A 19,810-nucleotide genomic window follows, 5' to 3' on the forward strand; every position below is an offset into this window, starting at 1 on the left:
GCTGAAATTCATTTCTGATAGAGATGCTTATTATATTTGTAATCAGCATAAAAAAAGGCATCAAATGGTGTATTCACTTTATTCCTAACTCAATAATATGATTTGGTAGATATTTACCGTTCAAGCTGTCCTAGTGGAGTGGTTAGTGCTCTGGACTTGAAATTCTGAGGTCAGGGATTTGAGTCCTGGTGTTGCTGGTTATTTGGTTTTGAACAGGGGTCAATAGTGTGACCCTGTAAGCTGAGCCAGGTCAATCCAGCTCTAAATGGGTACCTGGAGAAATCTGGGGGGGGGGAACACAGGAAGCATTGGATGATTTTCCCCCAACCATGCATTGCACTCCCATCCCTATGCAATGCTCTTGGTCCTTGGTACCTGTGCAATGCAGACCTTTTTTTTCTTGTGAGTTCAGCATATAATATATCTAATATAAAGTTGAAAGTGTTCACACAAAATTTTTCAGATCCTGTAAATGCAACACTGCTGCTATGTTCCCCATATTCAACAAACTGTGTAGATGTCTTCCTTTTGCATTGGGAGTCTGCTACATAATTCTGCTTACATTTTTTTCTTGCTGCACTTCCTTGCCCTCAAAATTTTGTCTCATTTCTTGAAGAAATGCATAGTTGAAATGCATAGTAATGTGCCCTAATTCTATGGTTTCATACTGCAGTTTTATGCTCACCTTGTTAAATCTTTTCAGTATAGTACACCATGAAACTAGTCTCAAAGGAACCCAAACTTTTCTTTCAATGTGCTGGCTTCAATTCTGTTTGAGGATCTCTTGGCAGTGCTATTAGCAATTTCATTTAAGCTTTCCAAAATGCCTTCTCTGTTTTCATTAATTAATTAAAAGAAAAACTTCTGAAAAATAAGTTTTTCAAAGAAAAGTAAAAGTCATTTTAAACTTCAGCTAAGAAGATACAAATACCTGTTGAAATTCAAATTCAAAACAACCAAAACTACTATTAAAGAATAAGTAAAACCCAAAACAAACAGAAATTAAATAAACAATCATAGCAAGAAACATACAACAAGTAATAATATAAATGAATAGATAGATCTTAAAGCGAGTAATGCTTCGACTGAATATGAAAATCATTCTTAAAACAAAAAAAAATATTTTCCTATTAAAGTATAAATGAAACTTAAAACAAACAGAAATTAAATAAACAATCAATGGCAAACAAACATACAATAGATATTAATGTAAATTAATAAATAAATCTTAAAGTGAGTGAAACTCAAATTGAAAATGCAAATCAAGCTTGAACCAAACAAAAATCACTACAAACAAGACTTTGGGTATCACCTCCTTCTCTCACTGTAAAAGTCTAAAACCTACTGCATCATTGGCGATTTACTGAAAACCAATTTTATGACAAATATTTTCTTTTGTACTTAATATTGAAAATAAACCTTAAAATTATAGTAACATTTTGAACTGATGAACTTTCAGCAATTAATATAATTATCCATCAAATATTTAGTTTAATTTGTTAGATCTTTTTAAAGTTGTTCAAGACAAATATAGTTTCACTACAAACAAGTGTTTGGATATTGCCTCCTTCCTTAACTGTAAATAAAAACCAAAAGCCTACTGCGTCATTGGTGCTTAACTGAAAACAAATTATGTTGCAAATATTTTCTTTTCCAGTTCTTAATTATAGTGAAATAAATTCTCATTATACATCAATATCATTATATCAATATCAATATCATTATACATCAAATAGTATATAGTTTATAGTTATAATAGCATATAGTTTTCAGTAAAGCTCCAATGATGCAGTAGGTTTTAGACTTTTACAGTGAGAGAAAGAGGTGATACTCAAACTCTTGTTTGTAGTGATTTTTGTTTGTTTCAAGCTTGATTTGCATATTCAGTTTAAGTTTCACTCGTTTTATTTGCATATTCAATTTAAGTTTCACTCAATAGCCACCAAGAGTATAGAACTCTTTATGGGTATTGAAACCTGCCCTTGTGACCCTTCACAGACTTCCTGGGACCAAGTTACCATGTCAACACAAATGGACAATGATTTTGCTGTTGCTAACCAAAATTCACACCCTAATAATGAAGTGCAAAACATAAAATATAGCCCAAGCATAGCCCACAACTGTGTGATTTTAACAGACAAAATGAATCCTGGTGATACATTATCAGCTAGTGCAAGTGTACCCATTCCAACTCTCACAGTGAAGAGGGATTATAGAATGTACAGCAGTAAAAAGGATAGTGCCACTTATAAATACAACATGCTTTGCTGGTTCTTTGAATGAGGGTTTTGTAGACAGAAGAAAAAGTGTCTCTTTTTACATATATGCTAAAATTTTAGATCAAAATGTTGCAACAAAAATGATTGTAGGTTTGACCACATAAATTTGTGCAGTGTTTTAACTTATGCTGACAGAGAATGTGTTTTTGCTCATGTCACTCCTGACTTTCAGAAAATAAGAAGGCATGCACCAACAAGCACACCATTATTGCTCCCTGATGGTGGCACTTGTTGGTGTCAGGGACAACCTTGCAAATATCAGACAAAAAATGGTTTCAAATCTCTACCAAGCTTTCAATCACCAAAATTCAATCCCCTAAGCCCCCCATCCCTCAATACCCCTACTTTAGTATCCCCTTTCAGTTTTCCTCCCCCTCCCATATGCACTTCTCCCCCACTTCTTCCCACCATGCCCTGGCATAGCCATTTTCGAAATTTTCAGGTAGCAGGCAGAACAATCCACAGGTAATAGCTCCATGCAGTTTCTAAAACGTCAAATAGTGAGACAAATGCTTATATATTTTCTGCTCCTTGGTCACCGTTTCTGTCTTGTAACCGTTTTGCAGCCCTTCATGATGAATCAGATAGCCTAGTTATTGAATTAGATGAAACTGAAGTCTCTCTCCTGCCTAAACAGATTTTCCCAAAACAGACAAAAGTAAGCAAAGTTAAAGTTGTTGAAAAAGAAGTCCCTCAATCACATTTTCATTTTCCTTCTTTTTTGACTTTAAATGTGGAAAGTCTCAACATTGATAAAATGGGGGAACTTGAGGGTTATGTTCATGTAACCAGAGCTGATATTATTACAGTTACAGAAGTACATAAACAAAGTCCTGAACATCTTACAATACAAGGTTACAAACAATTTATTGTTTATACATCAGAATCATCCGTTAGGTAAGAAAAGTGGTGGCATGGCATGTTTTGTATGTGAGCAGTTGGCGCTGCAGCTTCTGCAGATTCCCCATATTGATGACAATAATGAAATGATTTGGATTATGATTTGACCAAAAAACGTTCCAAGATCTGTAACTGGTATTGTTATTGGAGTGTTTTATTGCTCACTTAGTATGTCATCTTTCAAAAAAAGGTCTTGGCTGAAAAGTTAGATTTGTGTATTGATTTTATTACTTCTAAATACTCAAATGTTGGATTTTGTGATTACTGGTGATAAGAATGATCTAAGAATTGAAAGATTCCTCAGAAGTCAAGGACTCAAGCAAATAGTAAAGTTTCTGGCTACTAAAAGTAATACTAAACTCGACGTAATTTGCACAGATCTGTCAGAATATTATAATGAACCTCAAGACCTACCTCCCCTTGGTGGTAGCTACCACTACATGATAAAGTGGGCTCTGCTGCCTTCATATAAAGTAAAATATGTCATTGAGAAAGTTTCCTATTGCCCTCTTTTGGACAGGGGCCTCTTAGAATTTGTAATTACATCTGAGTCCTGGGATGAGGTAGCAAATTTAGAGTCCTCTGATGAAAAAGCAAAATTTTGGCTAAAGATAAATTAAGAAATAAATATGAAGAATGCTTTCCTGAGAAAACATTCAAGTGGTGCAACACAGATTGTCCATACATAACCCAAGAAATTGAAGATTTGATTCAGTATAAAATTCAACTAAGAAAAGAAGGGAAAATAGGAAATGCTAATATGCTCTGCAACAAAGTATGTAAAATGCCAAGAAAAGCTGCAGCTGAGTATTACCACAAAAAAAAATTGATAATCTTTTTAAATCAAAGCCTAGCATGTGGTATAAGGAAATAAAACAAATTTGTGGAAAATCCTGTAGTGGTGTTGATTTTTTTTCAGATTCTAACAATTAAACAGTTGATAACCAGTTAAATGGTCATTTGGCTAGAATAATCCAGTCTTTGCTGCGTCTTGATGTAAATAAAACAAACCAAGAGTATCAGAAAATTCCACACAATGGCGTACCTTTACCTACTATTTCTGAGGATCAAGTTTTCAGTCAAATAAAGAACCTTAAACGAATTAGCATAACTCCCATAGATATTCCGATTGAACTTATAAAAGCATTTCCTAACAAATTGACTAAGCCACTAACACAAATTTTTAATTGCGTTTCAACTTCTTCAGTTTACCCACAAATATGGAAAACAGGGTATGTTACTCCAATCCCTAAAAAAGATACTGAACTTAATTTCGATGGTGTGAGGCCAATCCCTTTGACCCCCTTGATCAGCAAAATATATAAAAGTTTTGTAGTAAATTGGGTAAGAGCTGAAGATGAACCATTATTAGATCGTCGTCAGTACAGTAGCGGAAAGAACACATCAATCGTGCAGTCCCGATCCATTTTTTTAAATTTTATTTTTAAGCATGTTAAGCATGTTGATCAGCCCTTTACATTACTGAAGTTGATAACAGTTTAATATAAAAATGTTTATAATTCTGTTGATCATAACATTTCAATTTATAATATTTTATTTGAATCTAGAGTGAATCCTGCTGTTGCGAAAATGATTCAGAGTTTTTCAATACATAGGTTCCAAACTTTAAAATACAAGAAGTCTTTCTCGGAACCTAAACGAGTTTTTTGTGGTGTACCTCAAAATACCATTTAGGGTCTAGTTTTTAGCTAGTTATGATCAATTACATCAATAATGAATGTGAAGACCGCTGGAAATGTTGACGACCTTACCCTTGGAGAAATTTGTGAAGCAAATAAATATAGCAAAACTCAAATTTTAATTAATAACATGAAGACTAAAGCTTCCAGTTCAAATATGAAAGTAAATGAAAAAAAATCTTCAATTTTAACTATTTCATTTTTAAATTCTTCTGAACCAAATTTTCTACCAACTATCTCTCTTAAAGTAAGGAAAATGAAACTCTTGGGAGTTATTATTACCAGTGATTTAAAATGGGAAGCAAACACATCTAGTCTAGTAAAAAGGGGAATGCTGGGCTGCAGATGCTCAAGCTTATGTTGAAACATGGCGCCCCTCCAGATCACCTCCTCCGAATATTTACATCTTTTATTCACCCAATTCTGGAATATGCAGCTCCTGATGGCATTTTGGCCTGACTACTGAGCAAAGCGCTAGGATGGAAAGAACTCAGAAAAGAGCTCTAATGATAGTTTCAAATCAGGCAGAAATGTTGTATGAAGAGCTGCTGACAAAGTTTAAAAATGCAAACTCTGAAAAAATGAAGAGAGAAACTCTGCTTGGATTTTGTAAGAAAATCTCTGAGCCACCCAATTCACAAACCCCTTACCCCCCCTCAATCCACAACAAAACGACTCCCGCGCAGGGTTGCAGTGCCTGTTGAGAAACTTCAGCCTGTACACTGTGCCCATCAGCAGTTATCAAAAAGTTTTATGCCTAGTTTCGTAAATATGTATAACAAAAATTTCTAAATTTTGACTCATCATATTTTTTCTGTATTTTCATTAAATTTATTGTTTTCTATTTGTTTTTAATTTTGACTTTTTAACTAAGCGTAGTTTTTTTTTAATGTATTTTTTACAATGAATTATGTTTGACATGAACATCACGTTCTGAAGATATATATATATATATATATATATATATATATATTGTGCTTTTGAGATATATATATATATATATATATATATATATATATATATATATATATATATTGTGCTTTTGAGATATATATATATATATATATATATATATAGTGCTTTTTTTTGGACATAAAATTCAAATTTGGCGATCATGCTGTGATAGTAATTTTTAAAATAAAATTCTATTCCATTCATTCTATTCTTGTTTTAAGATTTATTTATTAATTCACATTAATATCTATTGTATGTTTGTTTGCATTGATTGTTTATTTAATTTCTGTTTGTTTTTGTTTTCGTTTTAAGCTTGATCTTCATATTCAATCTAAGCATTACTCGCTTTAAGATCTATTTATTCATTTATATTATTGCTTGTTGTATGTTTTTTGCTATGATTGTTTATTTAATTTCTGTTTGTTTTGGGTTTCATTTATTCTTTAATAGTAGTTTCTGGTCGTTTTGAGTTTGAATTTTAACAGGTATATGTATCTGCTGAGCTTAATTTTAAAATGGCCTTTACTTTTCTTTGGAAAACTTATTTTTTGGAATTTTTTTTTTGATTAATTTTTATTTGTTTTTGATTGCAAAAAATCTCAAGTTTTTAAAAATTCCTTCTTTCAAAATCAAACTTTAAACAAAATTTAATGTTCATCAAAGTATCAAAACCGGTATCAAAGTAACAATATCAAAGTGAAAAAATGAGTTTTTGGCAACCCTGGAGTTTTTATTATCTGATTTTTGAACTATTTTTAACAAAATGGCTATCTAAAAATTTTTATTGGATGGGTTTGGGGATAACTTACAACGCCTGTCCCTGGGCCCTGGGGGGTTGTGTTGACCCTTGAGTTTTAATATCTGATGGTTGAACTATTTTTAACAAAAAAGGTCACCTCAAATTTTTATCAGATGGGTTTATCTATCCAATAAACCCAAAGGCGTGGAGGGTGGGAGGGACTAGTTGCCCTCCGATCTTTTTTCACTCTGAGAAAATGAACTACAACTTTTAATTTCCATTCAAATGAACCCTCTCTGAAGTTTATACAAGCATCCCTTTCATAAGAACCACATACAGCCCCAGGATAACTTACAATGCCTGCTCCCCGGGCCCTGGGGGGTTGTATCGATACCAGAGTCTTGGTTGTCTGACCTTTGAATTATTTAGAAAAAATGCCTATCTTAAAGTTCTTATCAGATGAATTTGAGGTAAATAGGGCGTGGAGAGGGGGGATAGTTGTCTTCCAATCTCTTTTGACTCTTAAAAAGTGAACGAGAACTTTCACATTTCCAATCATATGGGCCCTCTCTGAAGTTTCTACTAGCATACCTTCCATAAGAACCATATATGCCCCCAGAGCAATACTTATAATGCCTGCCCTGGGCCCGGGGGGGGGGGGCTGTGTTGACACAAGAGTTTTTCTTATCTGATCTTTGAACTGTTTTTAATAAAATGGCCATACATAAAGGAGTTTTTGTTATATGATCTTTGAACTATTTTTAACAAAATGGCTACCTCAGATGTATTTGGGGGAACAGGGCTCGGGGGGGGGGGGCTAGTTGCCCCCCGATCAATTTTGACTCCTAAAAAGGCACTAGAGCTCTCGATTTCCAATCGAAAGAGCCCCCTTTGAAGTTTATACAACAACCCCTTCTATATGAAGTGCCTCTGGGGAAAAAAAAATAAATGGAGTGTGAGGGGAGGCTAGCTGCCCTCCAATCACTTTTGAATCTTAAAAAGTAAATTACAACTTTCAATTTCCAATCAAATGAGCCCTCTATGAAGTATATACAAGCATCCCTTCCATAACAACCATATATGCCCCCAGGGCATAACCTACAATGCCAACCCCCAGGCCCTGGGGGGCTGTGTTGACACCAGAGTTTTTTGTTATCTAAACTTTGACCTATTTTTATCAAAATGTCTATCTCAAAATTTTTATTTGATGCATTTAGGGCGTGGAGGGGGGGAGGGTAGTTGCCCTCTGATCTCTTTTGACTCTTAAAAAGGGAACAAGAACTTTCAATTTTCAATCAAATGAGCCGTACAAAGTTTATACGAGCATCCCTTCCATAAGAACTATATATGCCCCTATAGCATTACTCATAACGCCTGCCTCTGGGCCCTGGGGGGTTGCATTGATACAGGAATTTTTCTTATCTGACCTTTGAACTATTTTTAATGAAAAGGCTATTATAAAAATTTCATCGGATGGTCTTGGCGAAAAAGGGTGTGTGAGGGTGGGGAGGGGCTAGTTGCCCTTGGATATCTTTTGAATCTTGAAAATTGATCTAGAACTTTCAATTCCCAATCAAATGAGCCCTCTCTGAAGTTTATACAAGCACCTCTTTCGTAAAAACTATATACGCACCTAGGATTATGCTTACAACGCCTATTCCCTGACCCTGGGGGGAGTTTTTGTTATCTAATTTTTGAACAATTTCCAAAAAACTGGCTATCTCAAAATTTGTAGCAGATGGGTTTGGGGAAAAAAGGGCGAGAGGGGGGCTAGTTGCCCTTAACTCTCTTGACTTTAAAAAAGATAACTAGAACTTTCAATTTCTAATCAAATGAGCCCTCTTTGAAGTTTATATAAGCATCCCTTTCATAAGAACCATACATGCCCTTAGGGCATAACTTAGAATGCCTTCCCTTGGGCCCTGGGGGGTTATATTGACACCAGAGTTTTTCTTATCTGACCTTTGAACTATTCTTAACAAAATGTCTATCTCTAAACTTTCATCAGATGGGTTTGGAAAAAGAAGGAGTGGGGGGGGGGCTAGCTGCCCTCGCATGTCTTTTTTCTATTAAAAAGTGAGCTCAAGTTTTTACGAGCATCCCTTCAATAAGAACCATATACTCCCCCAGGGCATAACTTACAACACCTGCCCTTTCGCCCGGGGGGTGGGGGGGGGGTGGGGCTGTGTTGACCCCGGAGTTTTCGTTATATGGTCTTTGAGCTATTTTAAAAAAAATGGCTATCTAAAAGTTTTTATCAGATGGGTTTGAGGAAAAAAGGGCTTGGAGGGGGGAGGGGAGGCTAGGTACCCTCCAATCTCTTTTGACTCTTAGAAAATGAAATAGAACTTTAAATTTTCAATCAAATGAGCCCTCTTTGAAGTTTATACGAGCATACCTTACATAAGAACCATATATGCCCCCAGGGCATAACTTATAGCCCTTGCCCTGAAGGCTGTGGGGGGAGTGCCCAAAGATACAATTTCCAGAACTTTCAACTATGTTTAAAAAAAAGGCTATATAAAATTTTTGATTGGATGTGTTTGGGGAAATAGTGGGCGAGAAAGGGGTTTTATTTGCTTTCCAATTACTTTTGACTATTAAAAAGGGAACTAGCCATTTAAATTTCCAATCAAATCAACCGTTTCTGAAGTTTTTACGACAACGCTGTCTATAAAAACTTTAAATGCCCCCAGGACATAATTTACAACCCTTACCCTGAGGGCTGTGGGGGGGGGGGGTTGTTATTCTCAAAGACCTAATATCCTGGATTTTCAACTATGTTGAAAAAAATACCTATCTCAAAATTTTGATTGGATGTGTTTGGGGAAAAGGTGGGCATGAGAGGGGGGTTAGTTTCCCTCCAATCACTTACGACTATTAAAAAGGGCACTAGACCTTTGAATTTCCTATTGTATGAGTCCTTTTTGAAGTTTCTATGACAAAGCTTTCTATTAAAACCATATATGCCCCCAGGGCATAACTTACAATCCTTGCCCTGAGGGCTGTGGGGGAGTGAGTGTCCTCCTCAAAAACATAATTTCTATCAGAAAATCAAATATACTGAACAAAATGGCTATCTCAAAATTTTGATTGGATGTGTTTGGGGAACTGGTGGGCGTGGAAGGGGTGTTAGTTGCCTTCCAATGACTTTTGACCCTTAAAAAGGGCACTAGAACTCTCGATTTCTTATGGAATGAGCCCCTTTTTGAAGTTTGTATGACGACCCCTTCCATATGAAGTGCCTCGGGGGAAAAAATAATAAATAATAAAACATTGGAGCCGCATGGCCTTTACTATGGGCAACGCTATAGCGTTGCCTCTGACAACTCAACAGGCATCATGACAAGCAGACAATCAAGTCTTGGGTAGGTTTTACAACTGTAATATATACTTTTCTTTTTAGAATGGCCAGCTGTTTGTTGAGGTTCTGAAGAAATTAGTAAGTTCTTGCAGTAATCCAAAAATGAAATGGCGTCTGTGCTTGATTCTCCTACACAATACCCTATTACAATTAGAGAATGCACTAAACATGGTAGCCTACATACTCTGCCAGAGTGCTTAGTTCCTTGATACAAGCCTGAGCACTGGCATACATGCCAGATATATTCAAAGTGTTGTTGTATGATTGGTCTCTACAATTAGAAATGTCCAAATTAAATTTCTTAAGTGATCCCAGACTGCAGTCTCCCTAAAGATTAACAGTAAACAAGACACTAGACAAGAACTGAATCCCTGGGTATTGATTGGTACCACAGTTAACTAATAAACTTCTTAGGCTGAACACAATACAAAAATAAGCAAATAGGCTACACCAGAATGCATAAAGAGACAAATTCATGAAACTTATTTTAGGGGCACTGAGTAAAACAAATCATACAAATGCCATAAATATTATGGTCCTATATACTGCCCTTCATAAAAAGCGGTTCCAACCAAAGCTGTAACATTATTTCTTGAAACAACGTGGTCTGGTTATATGTTCCATGATCTAATGGACCAATTTATAAAAGAACCATTCAATTTTAATGAATTCTGCCATATGGGTGATTAATGGCTAAACTAATAGAAATTACTAAAAGATAAATTACCAACACCTTTAATAATTCGAAATGCATTAACTAAGTCCAATCTATCCCTCCTGAATTGTTAAGATGGTAGGCTCAAACATCTTAGTCTACTCATAAGGCAAGCACTTCAGATAAGAAACACATTTTGATGCCTGTTTTTGTACTTTTTCAATAAGCTGTGAATCATATTTTCTTGTTGGATACCACACAGATGTGCAGTATTCAACTATTGGTTGTGTCATCTTCTTATACAGCATAGTAAAACATTGCAGGTTAAACCTTCTTTTCATTCAAAGCAAACTGTATTTCGCTTTACATGATATAGCTAATACTTGCTTATCAAACCTCAATTGATTATCAAAAACAATGCCTAGGTCTCTAATGGAATCAACAGAACATATTACATCTTGATCAATAGAATACTGGTATATTACTGCATTCACTAGATAACTCACCATATTGCATTTTCCCTGATTAATAGTAATTGAATTTAAATTACACCAATCAACCAATTTCTTCAGCTTTAGGCTTATGTCAAATGTTTGGTACAAAACAAACAGACCTTTCAATTGGCCACATATCTGAGTAATAAAAGTGGTTGGTCCAGTGATGCTAGATTATCAATGGCACTTAAACCTTCATGGAAACCACATCGGAATGGATGTAGAAAATCGTTTATTTTCACAATCCAGTTTATTCCGTCTTTTAGCCTTCTTTTGCAAAGCTTCCCCATTACTGACAACAGTGTTATATATCTCTGGTTTTCTAGTTTTGTTGGGTCTTTATGAGGCTCAGGTATCATGATATGCTAATCTCTTTTTCCATATTTTTGGGAATTCCCCTGATTCCTAGAACTTGTTAGATATTTGGAGCAGGTTTCTTTTCTATTTTGAAGGGATTTTTTTTATTGTAATGAGGACATATTTAATCAGTGGCTGGTGCTGTTATTGGTAGGCTTTTAATTGTTGGTCCTATTTCATTTTTGGTGAATGGTTGGTTTGGTTGTAAGGTCTCATTAGTTGATGCGTTTTTAGCTCTTTGTTTTCTCGTGAGTTTTTCTTTCAGCTGTCTGGCTATTATCTACTCTGTTTATTACTGTTTTGAGATGTTTGGCCTCTGCATAGGCTATTGTTTGACTGTCTGTGCTTTCTTTTCTTTCTGATTGAATTTGTATTTTAAATTGGCGTTCTTCATTATAAAAGCCATTCATTTTCTTAATAAACTCAAAATTCTTTGGTAAAGGCTGTATGAAATCAAGTTTGTCAAGGTGTTGCTTCCAACTTTTACATTTTCTCATTTTACTGTCCTTTTGAATTTGGCTGTGGTTTTCTGTAACTGGAGATAATTCTTGGAAGTAAACACAGGTTTATATAGTCTTCTGGTCTTTGTCATCTGCTTCTTTGCCTCTTTGCAAGTATTATTCCACTTGGGGGTATGTTTTATGTTTTGTGTGTTTTTCTGTTTTTCCTTATTATTTTTTACTCTGCTCCTTCAATCAAGCTATTTTAGGAGGCTTCAATAGTTTCCTCAGTATTATTTAGATTCTTAAAGGTATCTTCAAGATCTTGCGTCTCATTTGCTGACAAGATAAACCATTTTGGAACAAGACATGCTGAATTGAATGATTTTTGTGTTGTAGTGTAAGTATTTGTTCTAGTGTAATGTTGTATTTTCAGATTTTTTGTGTGATTAAATATGCTTCTAAGTTATCTTGTAGAAAAAAAACCACAGGATTCCAAGCACTATTTGAGATTTCACTCTCACATCAGATTTGGTTATGCCAATTTAGGTCTCCAAGGATTTGGTAATTTTCACAGGTTGAATGTGTTTTGACTATTTCTTCAATAAGCTCATCAATTTTCTTATTTTCACCTTTTGGGTTGTAAATATTGATGATACTGATTCTTTATTTTTTCAGATATACTGTGCATCCTATTGCTTTAGTCATTTGGACATTCTTATCTTGGGTAATGTCTATATATAGAGGCTTAAAATGGTAATTTTTCTTATGGCTACTAGAGAATCTCCTCTTCAGCCATCTGTTCTTTCCCATCGTGTTTTGTTAAAACCAGCAAGTTTAAATCTTTTATATGGGGCTAGCCATGTTTCTTGTCAGCAGATGAAATCTACTTTGTAATCTACTGTGCAGTTTTAATGTTTCAGTTTTTGTGCTTGTTACTGATTGTGAGTTCCATGACATTACTCCCATTTTGATTGGAAAAATGTGCTTTCAGTTCCAACTTGGGATGCTCTTTTGTCTGTTCCTGGTTGTAGTTCTTTGAATTCTGCTGAGCTTACTTTGACATCTGTGATTTATTCCATAACCTTGTATAGACTGTTGATTTTATCTTTGGCAGGAAGTAATTTATATCAAATATTCTCTTTTTTCCATTTCTTGGGTTGTCTTGTTTACTACTGTTTTTACAGGTCTTGGTTTTTCTAATTCTTTGTCTCTAGTTATTGGGGAATTTTTCTTTATTTACGATAAATGGCTTTGGTTTCTAACAGTCATCTGTTTGCAGCTTGTTCATATGACTTATTGCTTACACAGCCCTTTATACACCTATGTTTCGGCTTTCTGCCAAAACACATATATCCAATTTTTGGCAGTTATGGCACTGTATGATTGGTCTTTTATATTCTTTTTTCTTTCTACACTCCCTGCCCACTATTACCTAACAAATGACATTTATGTTAATATTGTCTCAAATGGATGTCGGTTTGTCAGTGGGTTGGTGTAAGGTGTATTTGTTTTTTTTGCTCTTTCTTGTGTGTATACAAGTTCTGCTCCCCGCCAAGTAAAAATGTATAGTTTTGTAATTTATTGAAAATTTTAATAAAGAACCTTGAACCTTATAGATATACCCAAGATAAAAATTTGTGATGAAAAAGTTGGTTTTCTGCCAAAACATATTTTGTCAAATTTTTTGGAAATTATGGGACTATATGATTGGTCTTTTATGTTGAATCCATCTTTCAATCTCCCTGCAAACTAAATATTGGAAGGTAAAGTATCACTTATAAAAGCAATTGACACAGCTTTGCTGCCTCCTATTTTTCTTGTTTCTTTGTTCAGTGCAACTGACACAGCTTTACTATCTCCTTTTTGTTGTTTCTTTGTTTTTCTTTTTCTGTCACCTTTTCCTGTATTTCTGTGAAATTGGCCCAGCTGGACTAGGCGTTTACCCCCCCCCCCCCGGAAAGTTCCCCCTATATTCCCCCTGGTTAATTCTAGATGTTTATTAGAAGGGAAATTGAAAGTTCTGCTCAGCTGTTTAAATCAGAGGCAATCCTTTAGCGTTGCCTGTAGTAAAGAGCCATAAGGGTTCAATGTATTAATATCTGTTTATTTATTTTTCCTCAGAGGGACTTCATATGAAAAGGGGTAGTCTTACAAACTCTGGAAAGGGCTCATTCGATTGCAAATTAAAAGTTATGCTGCCCTTTTTAAGAGCAAAAATTGATTAGACGGCAAAAAGGCACCCGTCCCACTGTTTTTTTCGCAAACGCATCCATTCAAAATTTTGAGATATCCATTTTGTTCAAAATAGTTCAAAGGTTCAATAACCATGCCTCTGGATTTGACAACCCCTCTTACAGCCCCGAGGTAATGGCTGTAAGCTAGGCAAGTTGCCCATTGTTAAGATATAAAGTTTTTATAGGAAGGATGGTCAAATAAACTTTGGAGGGGGCTCATTCAATTGGTGATCAAAAGTTCCAGTGCCCTTTTTTTAAGACTTAGCTTGCTTTTCAAACAGTTGCTACTGAACGAATTGTTACCAGCTACAGTGTCTTAAAAAAATCTTATTCTTTTTGATGGCCCCTTTGTTTCAGCAGTCGTATTTAAAGAATTTAGACAAAAGTCCAACTTTATCATAAAGAGTAATGTTTTGAGGAGGGGGTAGCCCCCTCCAATACGAAATAATTTCTGTTTGTTTTAAGTTTTAATGTTACTCCTTACTTTCAGTTGAAAAAAGTTGTATTTAAAAGTAATTTCTGATTGTCTGTCAAATCACGCCCTGACTTAGCCAAGATGGGATGTGGGCTACCAACCCAATAAACACACGATTTATTGCTGTTGAAGTGTTTTTATCAATAATTGTAAATTGGTTGGCAGCTTCCCGATTTTTCAGTTTTCTGCTTGAGAATTCAAATATTGGATTCTAAGTAAAATTTAGGACAAGATTTGATTGTTTAGCCAATTAGTACCTGTCACCCCCATCCCCCAAGAACTTCCTGGCAAGGACCATGATGCCCTGCACCACCTTTCCCCCTTCTGTTCCGGTAGGCACTTGAATGCCATATTATACTATAAATATAAGCTGTAACAATGAGAGTGATATTGTTACCCCCAACCCAACCCTTAGTACCAATAATAAACGTTTAGACCAAAAACAATCAAGAAGGAGTATATATCAATTTGCACCTCCCCTCTATCCCCAAACTTATTCTGTATTTATATGAAGGTTCAATGAGAGTTAGAACATTTGGGCACTAAAATTATCTCTTGAGGTACCTGCCCCTCGTCACTCCTTCATACAGGTAATATGTGCTTACACATCACTTCAAATAATTTTTAAGAAATACGAGGAAAATTAGTTTAGTTGAATGAAACTTTAAAATTGCCTAAGTAAAGAACGATGCTGGCCCAATGTATTATTTATTTGTTCTAGATCAGGGGACTTCGTATAAAAGGAGTTTTCGTAGAAAGTTCGAAAAGGGCTCATTCGATTGAAAATTGGAGTGGATAGTGCCCTTATTGATAGTCAAAAGTGATTGGAAGGCAACTAACACCCCTTCCACGCCCACCATCTCCCCAAACACATCCAATAAAATTTTGAGATAGCCATTTTGTTCAGCGTAGTTGATTTCCAGATAGAAAATATGTTTTTGAGGAGGACACTCCCCCCCAACTCTCAGGGCAAGGATTGAAATTTATACCCTGGGGGCATATAAGGTTTTTATAGAAAGCCTTGTCATAAAAACTCAAAAAAAGGCTCATTCAATTGGAAATTGAAAGGGCTAGTATTTTTTTAAATAGTTAATAGTGATTGAAGACCAACAAGCACTCATCTCACACCCACCTTTTCTCCAAACATTTCCAATCAAAATTCTTAGATATCAGTTTTGTTCAACGTAGTTCAAAGTTCTGGAAATTAGGTGTTTAAGGATGGCAACACCCTCTTCCCCCCCCCCAGAGCCCTCAGGGAAAGGGTTGTAAGTTATACCCTGGGGGCATATAAGGTTTTCATAGAAAGCGTTGTCATAGAAGCTTCAAAAGGGGTTCATTCGATTGGAAATTGAAAAGGCTAGTACCCTTTTAGATAGACGAACGTGATTAGAAGGCAACTAACACCCCTTCCGTGTCAACAAGTTATCCAAACGCATCTAATAAACATTTTGTGATAGCCATTTTGTTCAAAGTAGTTGAAAGTTCTAGAAATTAGGTGTTTGAGGATGATAACCCCCTCAGAGCTTTCAGGGCAAAGGTTATAAGGTATACCCTGGGTCATATAAGGTTTTTATTGAAAGCTTTGTCTTAAAAACTTGAAAAAGGGCACATTCGATTGAAAATTGAAAGGGCTAGTGCCCTTTTTGATAGTCGAAAATGATTGGAGGGCAGCTAACCCCCTTCTCACGCCCATCTTTTCCCCAAACACATACAATGAAAATTTTAGATAGCCATTTTGCTCAACGTAGTCGAAAGTTTTGGAAATTAGGTCTTTAAGGATGACAACCCCCCTCCCCACATCCCTCAGGGCAAGGGTTATAAGCTATGCCCTGGGGGCATATAAGGTTTTTATAGAAAGTGTTGCCATAGAAACTTCAAAAAGGGCTTATTCCATTGGAAATTGAAATGGCAAGTGGCATTTTTAATAGTCGAAAGTAATTGGCGGGCAACTAACCCCCCTCTCTTGCCCACCATTTTCCAACACATACAACAAAAATTTTGAGATAGCCATTTTTTCAACTTAGTTGAAAGTTCTGGAAATTATGTCTTTGAGGATGGCAACCCCCCAAGGCCCTCAGGACACGGGTTGTAAGCTATGCCCGGGGGGCGTACTAGGTTTTTATAGAAAGCGTTGTCGTAAAACTTCAAAAAGGGTTCATTCGATTGAGAATTGAAACTGCTACTGCCCTTTTTAATAGTTGAAAGTAATGGGAGGGCAACTAACCCCCCTCTCACGCGCACCATTTTCTCACACACTCCCCATCAAAGTTTTGAGATAATGATTTTGTTCCACATAGTTAAAAGTCCTGGAAATTGGTTCTTTTAGGATGACAACCCCCTCAAAGCCGTCAGAGCAAGGGTTATAACTCATACCCTGGGAACATATAAAGTTTTGATTGAAAGTGTTGTAGTAGAAACTTCATTAAGGGCTCCTTTGTTTAGATTTTGGTAGAATTGGGGTCATTTTTAATAATAAGAAGCGATTTAAGATACACATATCCCCCTATCAAGCCTACCCTGTCCTCAGACCCATTTAATTAAAGTTCTTTGATATCAATTTGTTCGAAGTTGTTGAAAGTTCTGGAAATTATGATTTTGAGGATGACCAACCCCCCGCCCCCCCCACACCCCTCAGGGCAAGGGTTTTAAGTTATGCCTTTGGGGCATATAAGGTTTTTATAGAAAGCGTTTTTGTAGAGAATTCAAAAAGGGCTCATTCAATTGGAAGTTGAAAGGGCTACTGCCCTTTTTAATAGTCGAAAGTGATTGGAAGGTATCTAAACCCCCTCTCACGCCCAACATTTCCCCAAACACATCCAATCAGAACTTCGAGATATCAATTTTATTCAACGTAGTTGAAAGTTCAGATTCTGGAAATAAGGTCTTTGAGGATGATAACTTCCCCACGGCCCTCAGGGTAAGGGTTATAAGTTATACCCTGGGGGCATATAAGGTTTTTATAGAAAGAATTGTCGAGGAAACTTCAAAAAGAGCTCATTCGATTGGAAATTGAAAGGGCTAGTGCCCTTTCTAATAGTCGAAAGTGAATGGAGAGCAACTAACCCCCCTCTCACGCCCACCATTTTCCCAAACACATTCAATTAAAATTTTGAGATAGCCATTTTGTTCAACGTAGTTGAAAGTTCTGGAAGTTATGATTTTGAGGATGACCACCCCCCTACACCCCTCAGGGCAAGGGTTGTAGGTTATGCCCTCGGGGCATATAAGGTTTTTATAGAAAGCGTTTTCGTAGAGACTTCAAAAAGAGCTCATTCGATTGGAAGTTGAAAGGGCTACTACCCTTTTTAATAGTTGAAAGTGATTGGAGGGCAATTAAACTCCTTCTCACGCCCACCATTTCCCCAAACACATCCTAGTACAATTTTGAGATATCTATTTTGTTCAACGTAGTTGAAAACTCTGGAAATAAGGTCTTTGAGGATGATAACCCCCCCCCCCCCCCCACGGCCCTCAGGGTAAGGATTGTAAGTTATACCCTGGGAGCATATAAGGTTTTTATGGAAAGAGTTGTCGAAGAAACTTCAAAAAGAGCTCATTCGATTGGAAATTGAAATGGCTAGTGCCCTTTTTAATAGTCGGAAGTGATTTGAGGGCAACTAACCACCCTCTCACGCCCACCATTTCCCCAAACACATCCAATCAAAAATTTTAGATAGCCATTTTGTTTGACGTAGTTTAAAGTTCTGGAAATTAGGTCTTTGAGGATGACACCCCCCTCCCCCCACAACCCTCAATGCTAGGTTTGCAAGTTATTTCCTGAGGACATATAAGGTTTTTATTATAAGGTTTAATATATCTATGCTACCACTGCTATTACATTACCACTAGTCCCCGGCGTCTCACCTATAAGAGAATACCGACGCAATCAATGTTGACCAGAAATACTTATTTTTTTTTATCAGTCTTCCTCAAATCCCATTTTTATCTACAAGATATTCTACCTATTGATGAGGTAGAAACTTTGCGATTTGCTGGCTGGACGCTGGTCCTGTTCGTTATCATCAAGAGAAGTAGAAATCTGGTAAAAACGAAACCCTATGCTTTCTAGAAGCCAGAATATAATTTGTACTTTACTGAAAAAAACTCAAATGAATTTACTGAAAAAAATGGGCATTGTCAGTTTAGTATACATATGCTGATATTTATTCGTTAAAATCTTAATTAATTTTTTATTTCTTAAAGTTACAAAAGTGAAAACATTTAAAAGAATTTTTCTCAGTGAAGTACAAATTTTATTCTGGCTTTTAGAAAGCATAGGGTTTAGAACCCTACTCAAATTAATTTCTGCTCGTTTTGAGTTTGACTTATTTCAATTTATGTTTGTTTTGGGTGTCATTCATTCATTGATACTTATCTGTGGTAATGGTAGGCTTTGTAGATTATTTGATTCTATTTTTGGTCATTTTTGGTTTAATTGAGTTCTTTACTTTTTTTGTAAAAACTTATTTTGTGCAAAATTTTTTTTGATTAGTAAATATAGGAAACGTATTGTGTAATAAAAAGCAAGGCATCTGCCCACAGCACCCTTATCCAGGCTGGATCTAAATGAAGGGAGATGATAGATTAACTCCCCCCTAGACCCTTTCGTGCATTTATCTAAAGGTTCATGGAGAAATAGACGGTTTGGGCATTGAAATGTGCTCTCTTGGATATATAGCACCCCCCAGCCGACACAATGACCCACTACCCCTCCTTTATATTACCTGATACCTTTTTAGGGCACTTGATTTCATGAAAAATCATTTGAGTCAACTGAGTTAAATCTAGCATTAAGATAAATGTCCATATTAACAATTTGTCTTGCATGAACTACGTGACTTTACTGACGAATGAGCCACCATGTGGCATTACTTCCTTTGCAGCTGGAAGCTCAATACATATTTTTTTCATACTTTTAAATCTGTATTCTGGTATTCTCAGAATTTTCAATTGATTGCAACTTGGTTCTCTTTGAAGCAAAATCATAATTTTCAGGATTTTTCGAAAATGAGATAACTTTTCTCAAGCCTGTAGCTTTTAATTGGTAGCTTTAAACTTAATGAATTTCTATATTTCGAATCAGAATAAAAAATTATGTATTATTTGTATTATGTATTAATTACGCAGGGGGGGATATTTTCAGGGGGTGGGGGGCTGGCTCCCGGCCAAACTTTGCTATCTTCCGTTTTTCCTGTTTCTTTGTTTTTGTTTGTTTT

General features: G+C 35.9%; 1 protein-coding gene across 1 annotated transcript in view; it reads left to right on the forward strand.

The window, feature by feature from the left end:
* Positions 1-19,810, forward strand: part of LOC148942610 (uncharacterized) — a 154,588-nt gene that overhangs the window by 1,362 nt on the left and 133,416 nt on the right. The window lies entirely within an intron of this gene.

The sequence above is a fragment of the Artemia sp. Qi Xiang Cuo genome, chromosome 16 (genome assembly GCF_049724085.1).
Source record: "Artemia sp. Qi Xiang Cuo chromosome 16, ASM4972408v1, whole genome shotgun sequence".
Taxonomy (NCBI): Eukaryota; Metazoa; Arthropoda; class Branchiopoda; order Anostraca; family Artemiidae; genus Artemia; species Artemia sp. Qi Xiang Cuo.